This window comes from Stenella coeruleoalba (genome assembly GCF_951394435.1).
Source record: "Stenella coeruleoalba genome assembly, chromosome: 11".
Lineage (NCBI taxonomy): Eukaryota > Metazoa > Chordata > Mammalia > Artiodactyla > Delphinidae > Stenella > Stenella coeruleoalba.
The window spans coordinates 69,662,162-69,682,733 of NC_137157.1; positions in this window are offsets into that span (position 1 = coordinate 69,662,162).

Below are 20,572 nucleotides of genomic sequence, written 5' to 3' on the forward strand. Positions count from 1 at the left end.
AACCCCTCAAAGTCATCTGTGAGGGTTGGAATCAACTTCTTCCAAATTCCTGTTAATGTTAATATGTGGACTTCTTCCCATGAATCATGAATGCTCTGAATGGCATCTAGAATGGTGAATCCTTTCCAGAAAGTTTTCAATTAACTTTGCTTAGATCCATCAGAGAAATCACTATCTATGGTAGCTATAGCCTTATGAATTGTATTTCTTAAATAATAAGTCTTGAAAGTCTAAATTATTCCTTGATGCATGGGTTGCAGAATGGATATTGTGTTAGCAGGTCTGAATACAACATTACTCTCATTGTACATTTCCATCAGAGCTCTTGGGTGACCAGGTGTATTGTCAACAGTCATTTTTTAATTTTTTATTCATTTAAGTCTATTTAATTATTTATTTTTTCGCAGTGTCGGGTCTTAGTTGTGGCACATGGGTTCTTCATCGTGGTGCTTGGGCTTCTCTCTAGTTGTGGCACGCAGGCTTAGTTGCCCTGCAGCATGTGGGATCTTAGTTCCCCTACCAGGGGTCAAACCGGCGTCCTCTGCATTGCAAGATGGATTTTTAACCACTGGACCACCAGGGAAGTCCCCTATTGTCAACAAACAGTCATGTTTTGAAAGGAACCTTCTTTTCTGAGCAGTAGGTCTCAATGATGGGCTTAAAATACTCAGCAGAAGTGTTGTAAACAGATGTGCTGTCATCCAAGCTTTTTTGTTCCATTTATAGAACAGAGGCAGAGTAGATTTAGAATGCTTAAGGGCCCTAGGATTTTCAGAAGGGTAAATGAGCACTGGCTTCAACTTAAGGTCACCAGCTGCATTAGCCCCTAATAAGAGAGTCAGCCTGTCCTTTGAAGCTTTCAAGCCAGGCATTGACTTCTCCTCCCTAGCCATGAAAGTCCTAGAGGCATCTTCTTCCGGTGAAAGGCTGGTTTATCTATATTGAAAGTCTGTTGTTTAGTGTAGCCACCTTCATTATTTATCTTAGCTAGATCCTCTGGATAACTTGCTGCAGCTTCTATATCAGCACTTACTGCTTCACCTGTGCTTTTGTATTATGGAGAGTTTCTTTCCTTCAACCTCATGAACCAACGTCTGCTAGCTTCAAACTTTTCTTCCACAGCTTCCTTACCTCTCTCAGACTTCATAGAATTGAAGGAAGTTGGGTCCTTGCTCTGCATTAGGCTTCGGCTTAAGGGGAATGTTGTGACTGGTTTGATCTTCTACCCAGACCACCAAAACTTTCTCCATAACAGCAATAAGGCTATTTTGCTTTCTTAACATTCCTGTGTTCACTGAAGTAGCAGTAACTTGTCTGTTTGGTGCAAGAGGCCTAGGCTTCAGCCTGTCTTGGCTTTCCACATGCCTACCTCACTAAGGTTAATCATTTCTACCTTTTGATTTAAAGTGAGAGATATGCAACTTCCTTTCACTTGAACACTTACAGGCCATTGTAGGGTTATTAATTGGTCTAATGTCAATAGTGTTATTTCTCAGGGTACAGGGAGGCCCAAGGGGAGGGAGAGAAATGGAGGGATGGCTAGTCAGTGCCATCTTTATATGGGCTGGTGGCACTTCAAAACAATTAAAATAGTAACACCGAAGTTCACTGATCACAGATCACCATAACAAATAATAACGGAAAAGTTTGAAATATTGTGAGAATCACCAAAATGTGGCACAGAGACAAAAAGTGAGCAAATGCTGTTGGAAGAATGGCGCCAATAGACTTGCTCCACGTAGGGTTGCCACAAACTTTCAATTTGTAAAAAACACAGTATCTGTAAAGCGCAGACAAAGCAAAGTGCAATAAAATGAGGTATGCTTGCATTGAAACTGTCTGCAATGATTATGGAATTCGGGCTGGAGAGTGAGATTGAGGGGGATTCTCTGGGAGGTAGGACAATGATAGCAATAAGGAATGTTAAAGGGTGGAATCAGTGGTGTGTCCCTGGAAGAAGGAAGTGTTTTTGCATTAGAGTGGAAGAATGATGGTTAAAATTGACAAAGAGAAAGGCAGAGAAAGATGACTCCTCCTCTCAGGCCTTTGCTTTGTGGGGTATGAGAGAAGGAGCAACCTCTTCTCCATGGGCCTCTAGTGAAAATGGTGTGATAAGAAGGCAGCCAGTGAAAGCATGGGTTGGGGGAGACAGAAATAGAGAGGGTATGTAAGAGCTAGGTCTGGATTTGCTAGTACGTAAGAGAATTTCGACCTACATTAAGCAAATAAGGAATTCCTGGATCTTATGAAATAAAAAGTCTCAGAAAAAGCATTGCAGGGTCGGTAAGATGACTTTACGAGATCATCAGAGAAGGATCATGCTTGCTTCTTGAGACACCATTCTTAGCACCTGGCTTTTGACCTCATCGTACCAAGATGGCTCCTGTAATGCCAGACATCATGTTCTATTTACAGAAGGAAGAAGAGAAAAAGGGCAAAAGTGTGTGCCAGGTTGAGTCTTTCCCTTTTAATAGCAAAATAATAGTTTTTCTGGAAACTCTGAAGTAGACTTGTGTCTACATCTCATTAGCTAAAATCATGTCAAATGACCACTCCTAGCTTCAAAGGAGCTTGAAAAATCAAAATTGTTTGACCTGGGGCACATTGATATTCCAAGTAAAATTGGTATTCTGTTAGTAAAGAATAAGAGGTAATAGAATTCTGGATATGTAGTAAGTGAACACCAGAGTATTCATGTATTACGATCTCATGTTGTTCTGAAAGGTACTTAAGGAGGTTTTACAAAGATGTTAAAAACATAGCAAAGATTTTAAGAAGTCTTAGAGATAGGGACTTCCCTGGTGGTCCAGTGGTAAAGAATCCACCTTCCAGTGCAGGGGATGCAGGTTCGATCCCTGGTTGGGGAACTAAGATCCTACATGCCGCAGGGCAGCTAAACCCGCGCGCCCCAACTACTGAGCCCTTGAGCCCTTGTGCCACCATGGCACAACTAGAGAGAGAAAACCCGCACGCCACATCCAGAGAGAAGCTCGCATGTCGCAACTAGAGAGAAGCCCACGCGCCTCAACGAAGACCCGACATAGCCAAAAAAATAAAAAGAAAAAATTTTTTAAAAGTCTTAGAGAAAAAGCAAAGGAGAAATAAAAATAAGATCATACATTGGAGATGGAAGTGGGCTTCATTCACAGAAGTTGCTCTAAGCTTTCTAGCAGCCAATTCAAAGAGGAAAGCACTTTTAAAAGGAAACTCCGTGTCGTTAGAAAAGGGTTTGTTTGGTTGGTTGGCTGGTTGGTTGGTTGTTGGGGGGAGTGCTCCAAAAGGCATAGTAAAAGGGCTAGGATGGGTGGGCAACCACCAGAGGTAGAGTGATTTATTGGGGAGAAAGTACAGAGCAGTAGCATGACAGCAGTACTTCAAAAGACAGAGTGTAAATACTGGTGGAGGAGGGAGATCATGGTTTGCCATTGTGAGAGTGATTGAAAATGACAGAGATTAGAAGCATGTTAGTATCAATTGGCTTTGAGGTTCAACACTGCTCCAGGCTAAGGCCTCTGATGGTGTCAGACCTGATGAGGCTGAAGTCTAGACCTCTGTCAAGAGTCTGCAGCCTTCCTCTTATACACATTAGAACAGTGCATGGTCTGTGTTGTGAGCTCCTCAGGAGACATCCGGCCAGATGAGAGGGACGCGGTTCCTAAAGTGTTCTCTTGCTGAGTAACTGAGAGAGGAGGAGGCAGAAAGGTGTGTTAGTTCCAAGGATCTCACTTCTCAGTGTAGTTTGGGCCCAATGTGACTTAAAAGCTATAGTTTCCACTTAAGGAAATTAAAACTCTCTTCAATGTGCAAGTAGTACTCACATTCCTAAAGCTGTCTCTCCACAAACAAAAGTTTGTGGGTACTTGCACCACTTCCATAGATGGTAATAATATAAGTACTATTGATTCCAAGACATGATTGTATTTAGCTTATTTATCTGTGTGTCTTTTTTTAACATCTGCAGTATATTCTAAATGAATAAGGGTCTAGTGTTTTAAATTCCTAGCATCTAGGACAATGCCTGATAAATAAATAATAATAAACAGGGCTTAACAAATAAACATTTAGTTCTTTGTCGTTTTTGTATCTTTTATTTGCTTCTCATAGTATTTTAAAAACAGCATTATGGAAAATTCTGGGGACTTCCCTGGTGATCCAGTGGTGATGAATCCTCATTTCTACTGCAGGGGGCGCAGGTTCGATCCCTGGTCAGGGAACAAAGATCCTGCATGCTGTGCAGCACGGCCAAGAAATTTAAAAAAAAAAAAAAAAAAAAGGAAAGAAAAGAAAAGAAAAATCTGGATGAAGCCATAAAATAGCTTATTAAAGAAATTATTAATTTTTTAAAAAACCTGGTACAAAAGCTATTTCCAGAGCTAAGTGCTTTGGAATATCAGATTTTCTTTTTGCAAACAAATAAAATTTAAAAAGTTAAAAATCCACATTCTGAATATACCTCTGATATTAGAATTTTAGAAAACAAATAATGCTGTGAACATACTGCTGCTCTAGTTGTCATGTAAGTACAAGGAAATGTTAGAAATTCTTTGTTGAAGTATCTTTCCTCTCAGTAGGTTCTTCCTGACTCTTCCCACGAGGCATACTATTGTCCATCGTCATCTGAAATCCATTTTCTTTTCTAAATGTTCCTCTTAAATTTGGCAATAACATATGAAAAGCAATGTTAATTAAGTATATCTTTCTTTTAAGACTTTAGCCAATAGTGTGGTGGTTCCTCAAAAAATTAAACATAGATTTACAATGATCCAACAATTCCACATCTGGAGATATACCCAAAATAACCGAAAGCAGCCATTTGAACAGATACTTGTACGTTAGTGTTCAGAGCAGCATTATCCACAATAGCCAAAAGGAGGAAGCAATCTGAGTGTCTGTCAACAGATGAATGGATTAAAAAATGTGCTATATATATTTTACTCTCAAAAAGGAAGGAAATTCTGACATACGCTACAACATGGATGAACCTTGAAAACATTAAGTGAACTAAGCCAGTCACAAAAGGGCAGATAGCATGTGATTCCACTTGCATGAGGTGCTCAGAGCAGTCAAATTCATAGAGACAGAAAGCAGAACCATGGTTGCCAGAGGCTGGGGTGGGTGTGAAGGGGGAATGGGGAGTTATTATTTAATGGGTACAGAGTTTCAGTTTGGGAAGATGAGAAAAGCTCTGGAGATGGATGGTGGTGATGGTTGCACAAGAATGTGAATGTACTTAATGCCCCTGAACTTAAAAATGGCTGTATATGTAAAAATGGTTAAAATGCAAATTTTATGTTATGTATATTTTACCACAATCAATCAATTAATCAATAAGACTTTAGCTCATGTAAAGATCTAAACAGTTACAAAATTAAAGGGAAAAAATCACCATTTTAATAGTTATAACTAAAGCAATAAATAAAAAGTGACCATAGCTTGGTGTCACTAAAACTTAATAGCAGAGAGTAATCTATTACAACATAAAATCACCTGGAAACAACGATTGCTGCAGAAAAAACTCCATTCTAAACATCTGTATTAGGTTAGCTATGATAAGATGTCAGGTTGTATTTGGTAGAAGTGAAAGATTTGTTGCAGAAATTTAGAATCAGATAGTTGTATCCCAAAATAACCACAAATGTTAAAAAGTCAGTTCTTAACAAATTAATCTGTAGATTCACCCCCATTCTGATCAAAATCTCAGCAGAATTTCTTGTAGATATCAGCAAGCTGATTCTAAAATTTTTTATGTAAAGGCAAAGGAACAAGTATAGCCAAAACAATTTTGAAAAAGAAGTTGGAGGACTCACACTATCTGATTTCAAGATTTACTATAAATCTATAGTAATCAAGACAGTGTGGTTTTGGCCAAAGGATAGACATATAGATCAATGGAACATACAGAGTCCAGAATTAAATCCTCAAAAATATGGTCAATTAATTTTTGACAGTGGTACAAAGGCAATTCAATGGAGAAAGGTTAGTCTTTTCAACAAATTGTGCTAGAACAATTGAATCCACATGCAAAATATAAACTTGATTCATACCTGACACTTTATATAAAAATTTGCTTAAAATGGATCATAGACCTAAAGCAAAATTTTAAACCATTAGAGGAACGCATAGGAGGAAATCTTTGTGACACTGGGTTAGGCAAACTGTTCTTAGGTATGACATCGAAACCATAGTTCTTAAAAGAAAAAAATGATCATTGGACTTCATCAAAACTAAAATTTTTCCTCTTTCAAAAACCTCAAAGAAAATGAAGATAAGCAACAGATTGCAAGAAAATATTTGCAACTTACATATATGGAAAAGGACTTGTAAACAGATGTAAAAAGAGCTCTTTAAACTCAATAATTAGATACAATGGAATATTATTCAGCCATTAAAAGGAATGCAACTTTGATATATGGTACAACATGGATGGACATTGAAACACTATGCTTAGGGAAATAAGCCAGACACAGAAGGACAAACATTCATTTATATGAGGCACCTAGAATAGGAAAATTAATAGAGACAAAAGGTAGAATAGAGGTTACTGGAGACTAGGGGAAGGTAGGGGAAAGGGGGTGTTAGTGTTTAATGGGTACAGAGTTTTTGTTGGAGATAATGAAAAACTTTTGGATATAGGTAATGGTGATGGTTATACAACATTGTGATTGTATTTAATACCAGTGAATTATATAACTATAAATGGTTTAAAAAGTTAAATATTATATATATTTTACTAAAATTTTGAAAACATTAATAAAAAATAACCACATTTTTTAAAATGCACAAAAGTTTTGAACAGATACGTCACCAAAGTAGATGTACAAATGGCTAACAAGCCCATGAAAAACTGCTCAACATTGTTCATCATAAAGGAAATGCAAATTGAAAACACAATGAGATGCTGCTATATACTCACAAGAATGACTGTAGTTAAAAAAAAAAAAGAAGACTGACATACCAAGTGCTGATGCATATTTGGAGCACCTAAAACTCACATACACAGCTGGTAGAAATGCAAAATGGTATGGAACTTTGGGAAGATGTTAGGCAGTTTCTTATAAATTTGAACATAAAATGCCACATGACCCAACAATCCCAGTCCTAAGTATTTACCCAAGAGAAATGAAAATTTATATTCGCACAAAACCCTGCATGCAAATGTTTATAGCAGCTTCATTCACATCACCAGACTTGGAAACAACTCAGTGTCCTTATACTGGGCAATGGATAAACCACCTGGGAATTCTACTCAGCAATAAAAAGGAACAAACTATTGACACAAGGAATAGCACTGATGAATCTCAAAAGCATTATTCTAAGTGAAAGAAGCTGGACTGAAAAAGCTATATACATATATCTGTATGATTCCATCTATATAAAATGGTAGAAAGGGCAACTCTAGGGGTGGAGAACAGATCAGTAGTTGCCAGGAGTTAGAGATTGAGGGGAAGTTTGACTACAAAAGGGCTGAATGAAGGAAACTTTTTGGGTGATGAAATTGTTGTACATCTTTACTATTCCGGTGGTTCTGTGACTCTATGCGTTAGTCAAAACTCAAAGTAGAGTGAATTTTACTGTATTAAATTGAAATATAAGTTTTTAGAAATAATCACATATATGATAATGAAAAGTGTAGTTAATAATAATAATAATCCTACCAAAACGAGATGTGTAGGAGTGGAGACGTAGTACCTTCAAGTACATACCCCCAGGTAGAAAATCCACAAACTGGAGGATAATTACCATTTCAGAGGTTCTCCCCAAGGAGCAACAGGTCAGAGCCCCACATTAACCTCCACAGCCCAGGGTCCTGCACCATGAAGACAAGCCCCCAGAATGTATGGCTTTGAAGGCCAGCAGGGCTTAATTTCAGGAGAGATACAGGGTTGTGGGAAGTAAAGACTCAACTCTTAAAGGGCACACACAAAATCTCACCCGCTCTGAGATGCAGAGCAGATGCAGTAATTTGAAAGGAACCTTGGTCAGATGAACTTGTTGCTATTGGAGAGTCTCACAGAGAGTAAAGAGGCTATTGGGACTCACCTGGGGGCAAAGACGCTGGCAGCTGCCATTGTGGGAAGCTCATCCTACCACCAGGACACTGGTGGTGGCAAGAGCTATTTTGGAATCCATCCTCTAGCTTATTGGCACTGAAACCTGGTCCCATGCACCAGCTGGTCAACACAAGTCCTGGGATACCCCCAAACCAAGCAGCTAGCTGGGGAGGGACACAGCCGCACCAACAAGCAGGCCAGCTGCCTTAGGACCCCCTGAGTCCCAGCTGCCCCAGACCTGGTCCCACCCACCAGAGGGCCCAGGACCAGGCACCACATACCAGTGGGCCAGAACCCAGGCATCGCAACTAGTCATCTGACACAGCCCTGCCCACCTGCAGTCCAACACCAGCTCCAGGAGCCCCGTGCCCCACAGCCAGAGACCCCAGGACCCTGCTTCACTTATCAGTGGGCCAGCACTAGGCCTGGGACCTGGCCTCCACTCCCAGGGGCTGGGTACCAGTTCTGGGACCCCTGTGGTCCCACAGTCAGCCCTGCAGCTAGCCATGTCAAGACCCAGTGCCTCCAGCAGGCTGGCACCACCCTAGGATTCCATGGACCCCCACCTCACCCACCAGTAGGCTGACAACAGTTCAAGGATACCTTGGGCTCCTCAGACAGCTGCCCCAGGATCTGGCCCTGCCCACCAGCAGGTCAACATTAGCTCTAGGACCCCTGGTCCTGCAGCCAGCTGCCTTGTGACCTGGCCTTGCCCACCAGCAGGCTGGCACCAGGCATGGGACTCCCTTGGCCATGCAGACAGCCATGCCAGGATGTGGCCTTGTCCATGAGTGGCCTGCAGCCTCTGCACAAGGCAGGGCCTGGCAACCAAACAGGCTGGGGACCAGTTATGCCTACCACACCACCCACAGTAGTCAGCTCCCCACAACAGAAGGATACATGCAGCCCACATAGAGGGCACCCCTAGAGCACAGAGATCTGGTTACCAAAGGGAGTATGCTTCTGGGCCCCATGGGACATCTCTCCAAAACTGGGAAATGTAACCAAACTACCAAATACATAAAAATAAAATTAGGCAAAATGAGGTGACAGAGGAATATGTTTCAAATGAAGGAACAAGATAAAACTCCAGAAGAAGAACTAACTAAAGTTGAAGTAAACAATCTACCCCCAAAAGAGTTCAAGGTAATGTTCATAAAGATGCTCAAAGAACTCAGGAGAAGAATGGATAAACACAGTAAGAAGTTAAAAGTTTCTAACGAAGAGTCAGAAAATATAAAAAAGAACCAAACAGAGCTGAAGAATATAATAACTGAAATTAAAAAAATACGGTGGAAGGAATCAGCAGTAGATTCAGATGAAACAGAGGAATGAATGGATCAGCGACCTGGAAGACAGAATAGTGGAAGTCACTCAAGCTGAACAGAAAAAAGAAAAAAGAATTCTAAAAAATGAGGACAGTTTAAGAAACCTCTGGGAGAACATCAAGCATACTAACATTCACATTTTAGGGGTCCCAGAAGGAGAACAGAGGGAGAAAGCAGTAGAGAACATATTTGAAGACATAATAGCTGAAAAATTCTCTAACCTAGGAAAGGTAACAGATATCCAGGTCCAGGAAGCACCGAGAGTCCCAAAGAGGATCCACCTATAGAGGACCACACCAAGACACGTTGTAATTAAAATGGCAAAAATGAAAAATAAAGAAAGCATGTTAAAAACAGCAAGGGTTGGACTTCCCTGGTGGTGCAGTGGTTAAGAATCCGCCTGCCAATGCAGCGGACACAGGTTCAAGCTCTGGCCTGGGAAGATCCCACATGCCATGGAACAACTAAACCTGTGCACCACAGCTACTAAGCCTGCACTCTAGAGCCCGTGTGCCGCAACTACTGAGCCCGCGAGCCACAACTACTGAAGTCCACGTGCCTAGAGCCATTGTTCCGCAACAAGAGAAGCCACGATGATGAGAAGCCCGCACACCACAATGGAGTAGCCCCCGCTTGCCACAACTAGAGAAAGCCCGCGTGCAGCAACGAAGACCCAGTGCAGCCAAAAATAAATAAATAAAATAAATAAATTTTAAAACAACAAGGGAAAAGCAACAAGCTATGCACGAGAAAACTCCCATACAGCTATCAGCTGACTTTCCAGCAAAAACTCGGCAGGCCAGAAAGGAGTGGCATAATATATTTAAAGTGATGAAAGGGAAAAATCTACAACCAACAATACTCTACCTAGCAAGGTTATCATTCAGATTTGAAGGAGAGATGAAAAGTTTTACAAACAAGCAAAAGCTAAAAGAGTTCAGCACCACAAATCTGGCTTTATGAGAAAGAGACTTCTCTAAGCAGAAAATAAAAGACCACAACTAGACTATGAAAATTAGGAAAGGAAAAATCTCACTGGTAAAGGCAAATATACAGTGAAGGTAGTAGATCAGCCATGTATAAAGCTAGAAGGAAGGTAAAAAGGCAAAAGTAGTAAAATCATCTATATCCACAATAAATAGTTAAGAGTTACAAAAACCAAAAAGGTGTAAAATATAATGTCAAAAACAGTAGAGTTAATACTTATCTTTCTCAAGGTATTCCAAAAACTTGCAGAGAAAGAAATACTTCCAAACTCATTCTATGAGTACAGCATCACCCTGATACCAAAACCAGACAGAGACAGCACAAAAAAAGAAAATTATAGGCCAATATCACTGATGAACATAAATGTAAAAACCCTCAACAAAATATTAGCAAACTAAATTCAACAATACTTAAAAGAATCATATACTGTGATCAAGTGGGATTTATCCCAGGGTTGCAAGGATGGGTCAATATCTGCAAATCAATCAGTGTGGTATACAAATTGTGTGATATACAAATCAGTGTGATTAACAAGTTGAAGAATAAAAAGTATATGATCATCTCAATAGATCTGGAAAAAGCATTTGACATAATTCAACATCCATTTATGATAAAAACTCTCAACAAAGTGGGAATATACTTCAACATAATAAAGGCCATATATGGCAAACCCTCAGCTGACATCATGCTTAATGGTGAAAAGCTGAAAGCATTTCCTCTACGACCAGGAACAAGACAAGGATGCCTACTCTCACCACTTTTATTCAACGTAGCTTTGGAAGTCCTAGCCACAACAATCAGATAAGAAAAATAAAAGGAATCCTAATTGGAAAGGAAGAAGTAAAACTGTCACTGAAAAGATACTACACATAGAAAATTCCAAAGATGCCATCAAAAACTGCTGGAACTCCTCAAGGAATTTGGTAAAGTTTCAGTATACAAAATCAATATACAGAAATTTGTTGTATTTCTATACACTAACAATGAACTATTAGAAAGAGAAATTAAGAAAACAATCCCATTTACAATCACATCAAAAAGAATAAAATACCTAGGAATAAATCTATCTATGGAGGTAAAAGACCTGTACTCACAAAACTATCAGAAGCTGATGAAGGAAACTGAAGATGACACAAACAGATGGGAAGATATACTGCAGAACTAGAACAAATAAATCTAAAATTTGTACAGAAACACAAAAGACTCCAAATAGCCAAAACAACCTTGAGGAAGAAAAAGCTGGAGACGTTATGCTTCCTGATTCCAAAATATACTATAAAGCCCCAGTAATCATAACAGTATGGTACTGGGACAAAAACAAACACACAGATCAATGGAACAGAATAGTAGGCCCAGAAATGAACCCACACTTATATGGGCAATTAATCTACAACAAAGGAGCAAGAATATACAATGGAGAAAAGACAGCCTCTCTAATAAATAGTGTTGGGAAAACTGGAGAGCTACATGCAAAAGAATCAGTCTGGAATGCTTTCTCACACCACACACAAAAATTAACTCAAAATGGATTAGAGACTTAAATGTAAGACCTGAAACCATAAAACTTCTAGAAGGAAACATAAGCAGTATGATCTTTGACATTGGTCTTAGCAATATGCTTTGGATATACCTTCTCAGGCAAGGGAAACAGAAGCAAAATAAACAAATGGGACTACATCAAACTAAAAAGCTTTCACACAGCGAAGGAAATTGTCAGCAGAAGAGAAAGGCTGCCTACTGAACGGGAGAAGATATTTGCAAATGATATATTTGATAAAGGGTTAATGTCCAAAATATACAAAGAACTCATACAACTCCACATCAAAAAAACCAACCCAGTTAAAAAATGGTCAGAGTACATGAATAAACATTTTTCCAGAGAAGACATATGGATGGTGAACAGACACATGAAAAGATGCTCAACATCACTCACCATCAGGGAAATGCAAATCAAAACCACAAATATCACCTCACACCTGCCAGAATGGCTATTATCAAAAAGACAACAAATAACAAGTGTTAGCAAGGATGTGGAGAAAAGGGAATCCTTGTCCACTGTTGGTGGGAATGTAAATTGGTGTAGCCACTATGAAAAACAGTAAGGATATCCCTCAAAAGATTAAAAATAGAACTACCATATGATCCAGCAATTCCATGTCTGGGTATTTACTCAGAAAAAACAAAAACACTAATTCAAAAAGACATATGCACCCCAGTATTCACAGCAACATTATTTACAATAGCCAAGATACAGAAGCAAACTAAGTGCCCGCCAACTGAGGAATGGATAAAAAATGTGATATATATACACACACACATATATATACAGTGGAATATTACTCAGCCATAAAAAAGAAGCCTTGCCACTTGCGACAACATGGATGGACCTGGAGGGTATTATCCTAAGTGAAATAAGTCAGACAGAGAAAGACAGATACTGTATGATTTCACTTATATGTGGGATCTAAAAAACAAAGTAAATGGATGAACAAACATAACTAAATAGAAACAAACTCACAGATATAGAGAACAAACAGGTGGTTGCCAGAGAGGAGGGCAGTGGAAGGAGGAGAGAAATAGGTAAGAGAGATTGAGGGATACAAACTTCCAGTTATAAAATAAATAAAATGTACAGCTATGAAATGTACAGTGTGGAGAATACAGTGAGTAATTATGTAATATTTTTGTATGGTGATAGGTGGTAACTAGACTTATCATGTTGATAATTTTAAAATGTATAGAAATATCGAATCACTATGTTGTATGCCAGGAACTAATATAGTGTTATAGGTCAATTATACTTCTAAAACAAAGAAGCAAGCAAACAAACTTATAGGAAAAAAGATCAGATTTGTGTTTACCAGAGGTTGGAGGGATGGGGGAAGCACAACTGGATGAAGGCAGTCAAAAGGTATAAACATCCAGTTACAGAATAAATAAGTACTAAGGCTGTAATGTACAACATGGTAAATACAATTAACACTGCTGTACATTTACATGAAAGTTGTTAAGAGAGTAAATCTTAAGAGTTCTCATCACAAGGAAAACATTTTTTTCTATTTCTTTAATTTTGTATCTCTATGATATGATGGATGTTCACTAAACTTATTGCAGTAATCATTTCGTGATGTATGTAAGTCAAATCATTTTGCTGTACACCTTAAACTTATACAGTGCTGTATGTCAATTATGTCTCAATAAAGCTTGAAGGAAAAAAATAATCCTGTAGATCAATTGAGGTGATTAGTGAAACAATGAGTATATGATCAAGAAACATGAAAAATATCAACACAGATACTGCACAGTATGTGAGGAGATGTGCTAATGTAAACATTTTGCCAGGTGTGATAAAGACAAGGTGATTCTGCACCAAAAGCTGTCTTTCAAATATGCATTGGTAAGTGGATCACTATACTACTGCAACGATAAACCCAAACCATATTTTAAAGAATACTATAGAATTAACCACTATATGACATACGAAGAGCCATAATAATATATGAACAAATTTTGCCAACAGATTAGTTATTCTGCTATCTGATAAAACTAAAAGGCAGTGGAAAAAATGCCTTGCTATTAAAAACACCAGAGAAATTTATCTGGGAGTGGGGGGGGTGCAGTATGTGCCACTAGCAGAGGAGCTGAAAGCAAATGTGGAAACTCAAAACCATCAAAGTAAAGCTGCTTATCCTCCTAGCAACTGGCATGACTTCATATACATGAAATCTTACTTGGACATCTTATCACATAGAAATGCTTTGATGTCAGTTTAGAATCAAGGACTTCTATATGCTTCTTAAATAACCAGAGGTTTCTATCTCCATAAACTGTTATAAAGTTCTTTTGTTAAAATAAGTTAAGATTGATTTTTTAAATGATCACATCTAGGGACTTCCCTGGTGGCACAGGGGTTAAGAATCTGCCTGCCAATGTAGGGGACACAGTTTCAAGCCCTGCTCCGGGAAGATCCCACATGCCACGGAGCAACTAAGCCCATGGGCCACAACTACTGAGCCTACGCTCTAGAGGCTGCAAGCCAAAACTACTGAGCCTGTGTGCTGCAACTACTGAAGCCTGTGCACCTAGAGCACGTGCTCCACAACAAGAGAAGCCACCGCAATGAGAAGCCCACACATCACAACGAAGAGCAGCCCCTGCTCGCCGCAACTAGAGAAAGCCCATGCAGCAACGAAGACCCAACGCAGCCAAAAATAAATAAATAAAATTATTTTTAAAAAATCACATCTAGTGTTTGTAAAGTGTATTAACTGTGTGAAGAATATATATGTGTGTGCACATATATATATGTATATCTCCTCATTTAAACTTAGGTTGGAATTTTAAGGATTTTAGAAACTTTCAAACCTATAAAATTCTGTTATTCCAAAGTAGTTCAAGAGTTTTATGGCAATTTAGTCATGGAAATACATACATTATAAACATTCTAATTAACTTTGGTACTTTTTCTCCATAATAACAAGAAATTATAGGATTTGTAGAGACCTACAGTTTAGGCAGCTGCTACCAACAGTGCGTGGTATTTGAGCTGTGGACTTGATTCAAACAGCAACTGAGATTCCATCTCTCTCTCAGACCACACAATGTGGATAGAATGCTAGAATTTTAGAATTTTATACCTGGAAGGGACATGAGAGATTTTTTAGTACAATCCTCTCATTTTACAAGTAAGAAAACTGAGGACCAGAGAAGCTTAATGATAAATCATTTGACATATATTTAGATACCAAAAAACAACTAGATTAAAAATAGTTCCAGAGTAGGAAAACCAGAGCCAACTCAAATATGTTACAACCTTCAGCTGATTATATACCTCTCTCCTTGTTGTTTTCATCTAAAAGATAAATAATTTTTATTATCTGTAAACTTCTAGTTGTCTGAAGTGCACAGGGAACCCTGAGCAGAAGAAATCCCTGTGTTTGGCCTGCCTACCACATAGGAGCATCAGTGGGTCCAGGGAGGATGGGTTGCCTAAAAGTTCCACTAAGTTTTTAGGGCTTTCAACCCTCACTGGCATTCAGCTGCTGGTAAAAAGAAATGTTTACATAGTTTACTGTGTACTAACCATAGTACTTTATGTATATCAACCCACAATAATTCTACGAGGCAAGTATTAGTATCATTCCCATTTTATAGATGAGGAAACTGAGGTACAGTTTAAAAGGTTTAATAACTTGTCCAATGTTAACCAGGCAGTAGTAAATTGTAGAGCTGCGATTAGCAACTGTTAGTCTGGCTCTAGCCATTCTGTTGTTACCTCAGAAAAACTGCATCCTTTCTAAGGGCTTTACATATATCGATTTGTTTAACCTGCATAATAATCCTATAAATACCTAATATTATTAGCTCCATTTCATAGATGTGAAAGCTGAGGCACAGGTTAGGTAATTTGCCCAAGGTAACACAGCTAGTAAGTTTCAGAGCCAGAATTTGAATTCAAGCAAACTGCCTATGGATAACGCCCTTAACCACTGGTTAAGCAAACAGTTTTGTTTTGCTTATTGTCAAAATTTATTCATATTAAAATTTAAAAATATATTTAATCTGAGAAATATGAAGCAATAAATAACATGTAAAATATGTTACTTAAGTATATTACTGATATACTTTTGAGAATATACTAATGAAATGTACTGTTTAAATGGCAGTGTGTTTGCTGCAAGAAATCCTTGTAGGAATTGCTGGAGTTTTATTTGTATTACTGCAAAAACCGATGCTAGTTCAATCACTTTCATATGAAGATATATGACAACAGATTGAAGTTTCTCCTTAAACATCTGTCTCCAAGATTATGTCTAAGGGAAATATTACTTTCACTAGTGAGAAATTTGACATTGCAGTTGTGTTTGTGCTATTGGCAGAAAGATTTGGGGCGCTTAATAAAATTTTCAGACGTTACAGTAGACTTTTCTGGGTCAAACATGTTAATATAAAAATGTTTAAAATATATTTGACTTTACTAGGGGTTCTAAGTGTAGCTATAGTATTTATATTTTGTATTGGAAGTCTATCAGATTACTTAATATATGATTGAGGATGAAACCTTTACAACTGTGGAGTCTATTAACATGCTCCTTTTTATAATAAATACAACACCATTAACTTACTTGGTTATAGGATATGCACATGGAGTTGCTTTCCTTGCACTCCTCTCATATTAAAGATGCAGATGTGTGAAGGCACCCAACAGAGTTAGTGATGCAGTATGACTGCAGTTAACAAAGACTATTTCAGTTTTGAACACTCTGATTGCTAGGAATATCAAAGTTATGACCTTCTCAACAGCTAATCCCACCATACTACATTAAATATTCTCATAGACTGTAAATTTTGCCATTGAATATCTGTAAGATCTATAAGGATAAATATAAAAAACTTATCCCAGGGGCATGTGTTAAAAACTTAAAATGGAGCTAATAAGAACTAGTAGAAATGAAACAGAATTAATAAGAAAATACAGAGATAAAAGTGGAGTTGGGAAAGAACAGGAAACCTAAGAAGAAGAAAGTGTGTCAAATAGAAAACTAAAATAAAGGAGAAAAACTTGGAAACGAGCAATTGAAAAGGCAGTATCTGTAGAAAACAAAAGAAGGAAAACATAAGGAAAAATGAACATAAAATAATGAGAATGAAACCAAAACAAAATACTGAAGACCAGCAGATTAAAGAACATATTTTTAAAAACTTTTTATTTTATATTGGAGCATAGCCGATTAACAATGTTGTGATAGTTTCAGGTGCACAGCAAAGTGACTCAGCCATACATATACATGTGTCCAATTCTCCCCCAAACTCCCCTCCCATCCAGGCTGCCACATAACATTGAGCAGAGTTTCCTGTGCTATACAGTAGGTTCTTGTTGGTTATCCACTTTAAATATAGCAATCTGTACATGTCGATTCTAGACTCCCTAACTATCCCTTTCCCCCATCCTTCCCCTCGGTAACCGTAAGTTCAAAGAAAACACTTTTAACAAAAAGACTTCTTTTTTTTGGCTGCGCTGTGCAGCTTGCAGGATCTTGGTTCCCTGGCCAGGGATCTAACCCATGCGCCCTGCAATGGAAGCGCAGAGTCCTAACCACTGGACTGCCAGGGAAGTCCCCAAGAAAAATTTTTAACAAGAAAAAAAATCTATAAGAATGGTGCTATTTAATACTCAAATAGCTGTACATATAAAATATTCACTCCATTGTGTAGTAAGCAGATATCCTTTGCACCAAAGGGAAATCACAGTGCAGACCGCTAGGGCTTTGGAGAAAATCCATGTTCCCTTTTTAGATAATTATTCTCCTTTTTAGGAAGAGCTCCAGTCTTGCTATTTAGCCCTGGGTAGAGACTGAATGCCTAACCATGGGACATCAAGTGACCACAATAACTGAGCTTCCTTTTATGAAATGAGTGCTATTTGGACCACCAAATGATAAGGCTGATTGTGCTTGGCAGCAATCTATCACCGAGTGGAAACTGTATATGATATTGGATTTGAGCAAAGATGGAAGGCACAAGTAATTGCATGAAGTGTCCTTCAACAGTGACTCTTCCTCTCCTTCAATCTATATTTACAGCCTTATGGGAGATTCTTATAACTGGTTTATTGAGGAGGAAGGTGAAAAACCCAGGACTGGTTTACAAATGGTTCTTCATGATATACTGGCATCAAGCTGGATGGTTGTATCATTACAGTTCCAATGGAGAGGTGGCCCTGGAGGGCAGTAGTGGAGGGAAATTCTCTTAACGAGCATAATCGAGAGCAACACATTGGACTGTCCACCTCCTCTGGACTGAAACACAATCAGAAGTATGGATCTTCAGTGATTCGTGAGCACTTGCTAACATTTAGATTGGACTGTCAGGGACTTGGAGAGGACAAGGTTGGAAAATTGATACAAGAAGGTCTGGGGAAGAGCTATATGGATAGACCTCTCAGAACAGGCACAGGGTATATGAAGATATTTATGTTCCATGCAAATTCTTACCAAAGGGCATCACTTGAAGAGGAGGCTTTCAATAATCAGGTGGACAAAATGATGCTCCCTTGATGTCTGTAAACCACTGTCCCCAGCCACCCTAGTGCTTTCTCAATGGACCCATGTGCAAAGTGGCCATGTGGCTGAAATGGAGGCTCTGCATGGGCACAGCAATATTATCTGCTCACCAAGGCTGACCTTGTAGCCTTGTTACATTGTCACTGCTGAGTGCCTAACTAATCAACAGCACAGACCAACACTGGGTCTTCTGTTTGACACTCTTCATTGGAAGGACAAACCAGCTACCTGCTGATTGGTTGATTATATTGGACTACTTCCCTCGTGGAAGATGACAGAGATCTTTTCACTGGAATATATATATATATATATTTTTTTTTTTTATATATATGATATAGATTTGCCCTCCCTGCCTATAATGCTTCTGCTGGCACCACCGTCCATGGACTCACAAAATGCCTTATTCATTTTCATTCTATTCTGTACAACACTGCTTCTGATTAAGGGCCTGGCCAGATAGAACAGTGGAGTGGATTACTCAAGATTCAGTCAGTTTAAAGACAACATCCAGAAAGAATGTGGTTTCACATTTTACATCATCCACATCTTACATCTTAAAATGCAATATATGCTTTGAATCAGAGCCCAGTGTGTCGTGTGTCTCTCCCATAGCCAGACTAAACACGGGAATAAAAAGATGAAAGTGGGAGTGGCTCTTCTCACTATTATATGTAAAAACCTGATTGCAAAATTTTTGCTTTCCATCCTCCTAACATCAAACTACTGATCTGGAGATCTTGATTCCTGGGTTAAGAATGCTTCCAGGGCTTCCCTGGTGGCACAGTGGTTGAGAGTCTGCCTGCCAATGCAGGAGACATGGGTTCAGGCCCCGGTCCAGGAAGATCCCACAAGCCGTGGAGCGGCTGGGCCTGTGAGCCATGGCCGCCGAGCCTGTGCGTCCAGAGCCTGTGCTACGCAACAGGAGAGGCCACAACAGTGAGAGGCCCGCGTACAGCAAAAAAAAAAAAAAAGATGCTTCAAAAAGGGGCCACAACATGGTTCTTCTACTGGACTGGAAGATGAAACTGCCAGTTGGGCATTTACTGCTCCTCATGCTACTGAGTCAGCAGATCAGCTTTTTTTGGATGGAGAGATTGATCCTGATTACAAAGGGAAAACTGGGTATCTGGTATACTGTGAAGGTAGGAAGGACATGTCTTCAACCCAGAACATTCTTGAGAGCACCTCTTAGTATTTCAATGTCCAAACGTAAAAGTTAACGCAAATTTCAGCAACCAAATCAAGGCAGGACCACTGAGCATTTAGGAATGAAATTTTGGGTCACCTTTTCAATCTGAATTCATTCTCAAATTCTTACAGATCCACAATCCTTTGTCCACAATTCTGTAATCTAAAAGCACTGAAACTTGAAAGCATTTTCACATTTTGCCTGTTCTAATTTAGCAGTAAAACCTGAGTAGAACTGATGTGAAGTAACTTATAGACTTTATTTTTCCACTTAGTGTGAAAATTTATATGTTTTGCAGAAACATTAATGCATTTGATTATAGGTCACTGTTTCAGAACCCACGTAGAGTGTTAGGTAATTACACAGTTTTGGACCATACTGCCTTTTGAAAAATCCCAAATGTGTTACTTATGAAACATATCCAGCCTTTAAGGGTTTCAGATGAGGACTGTGAATCTGTATCAGTAGTGTTACAAGAATGTGCTGGATATGTTTATTTAAAAAAATCTTTGTTGAACTTTTTCACTGGTGTAATGGGGTGAATTCTGTTCCCCCACCCAATTCATGTTGAAGCACTAACCCCTAGTACCCCAGAATGTGACTGTATTTGGAGACAGGGTCTTCAAAGAGGTAATTAAGATAAAATGAGGTCCTTAGGTTAGGCCCTACTCCAATATGACTGGTGTCCTTATAAGAAAATGAGGTTAGGACACATATACAGAGGAAAGACCAGATGAAGAAACAGAGAGAAGGCGGCCATCTGTAAGCCAAGGAGACAGCCCTCAGAAGAAACCAACCCTGCTGACACCTTGATCTTGGACTTCCAGCCTCCAGAATTGTTAGAAAATAAATTGCTGTTGCTTAAGCCACCCAGTCTGTGGTATTCTGTTTTGGCACCCCAGAAGCTAATACAACTGGTAACATATAATTTTTATGACCAACAAACATCAATAA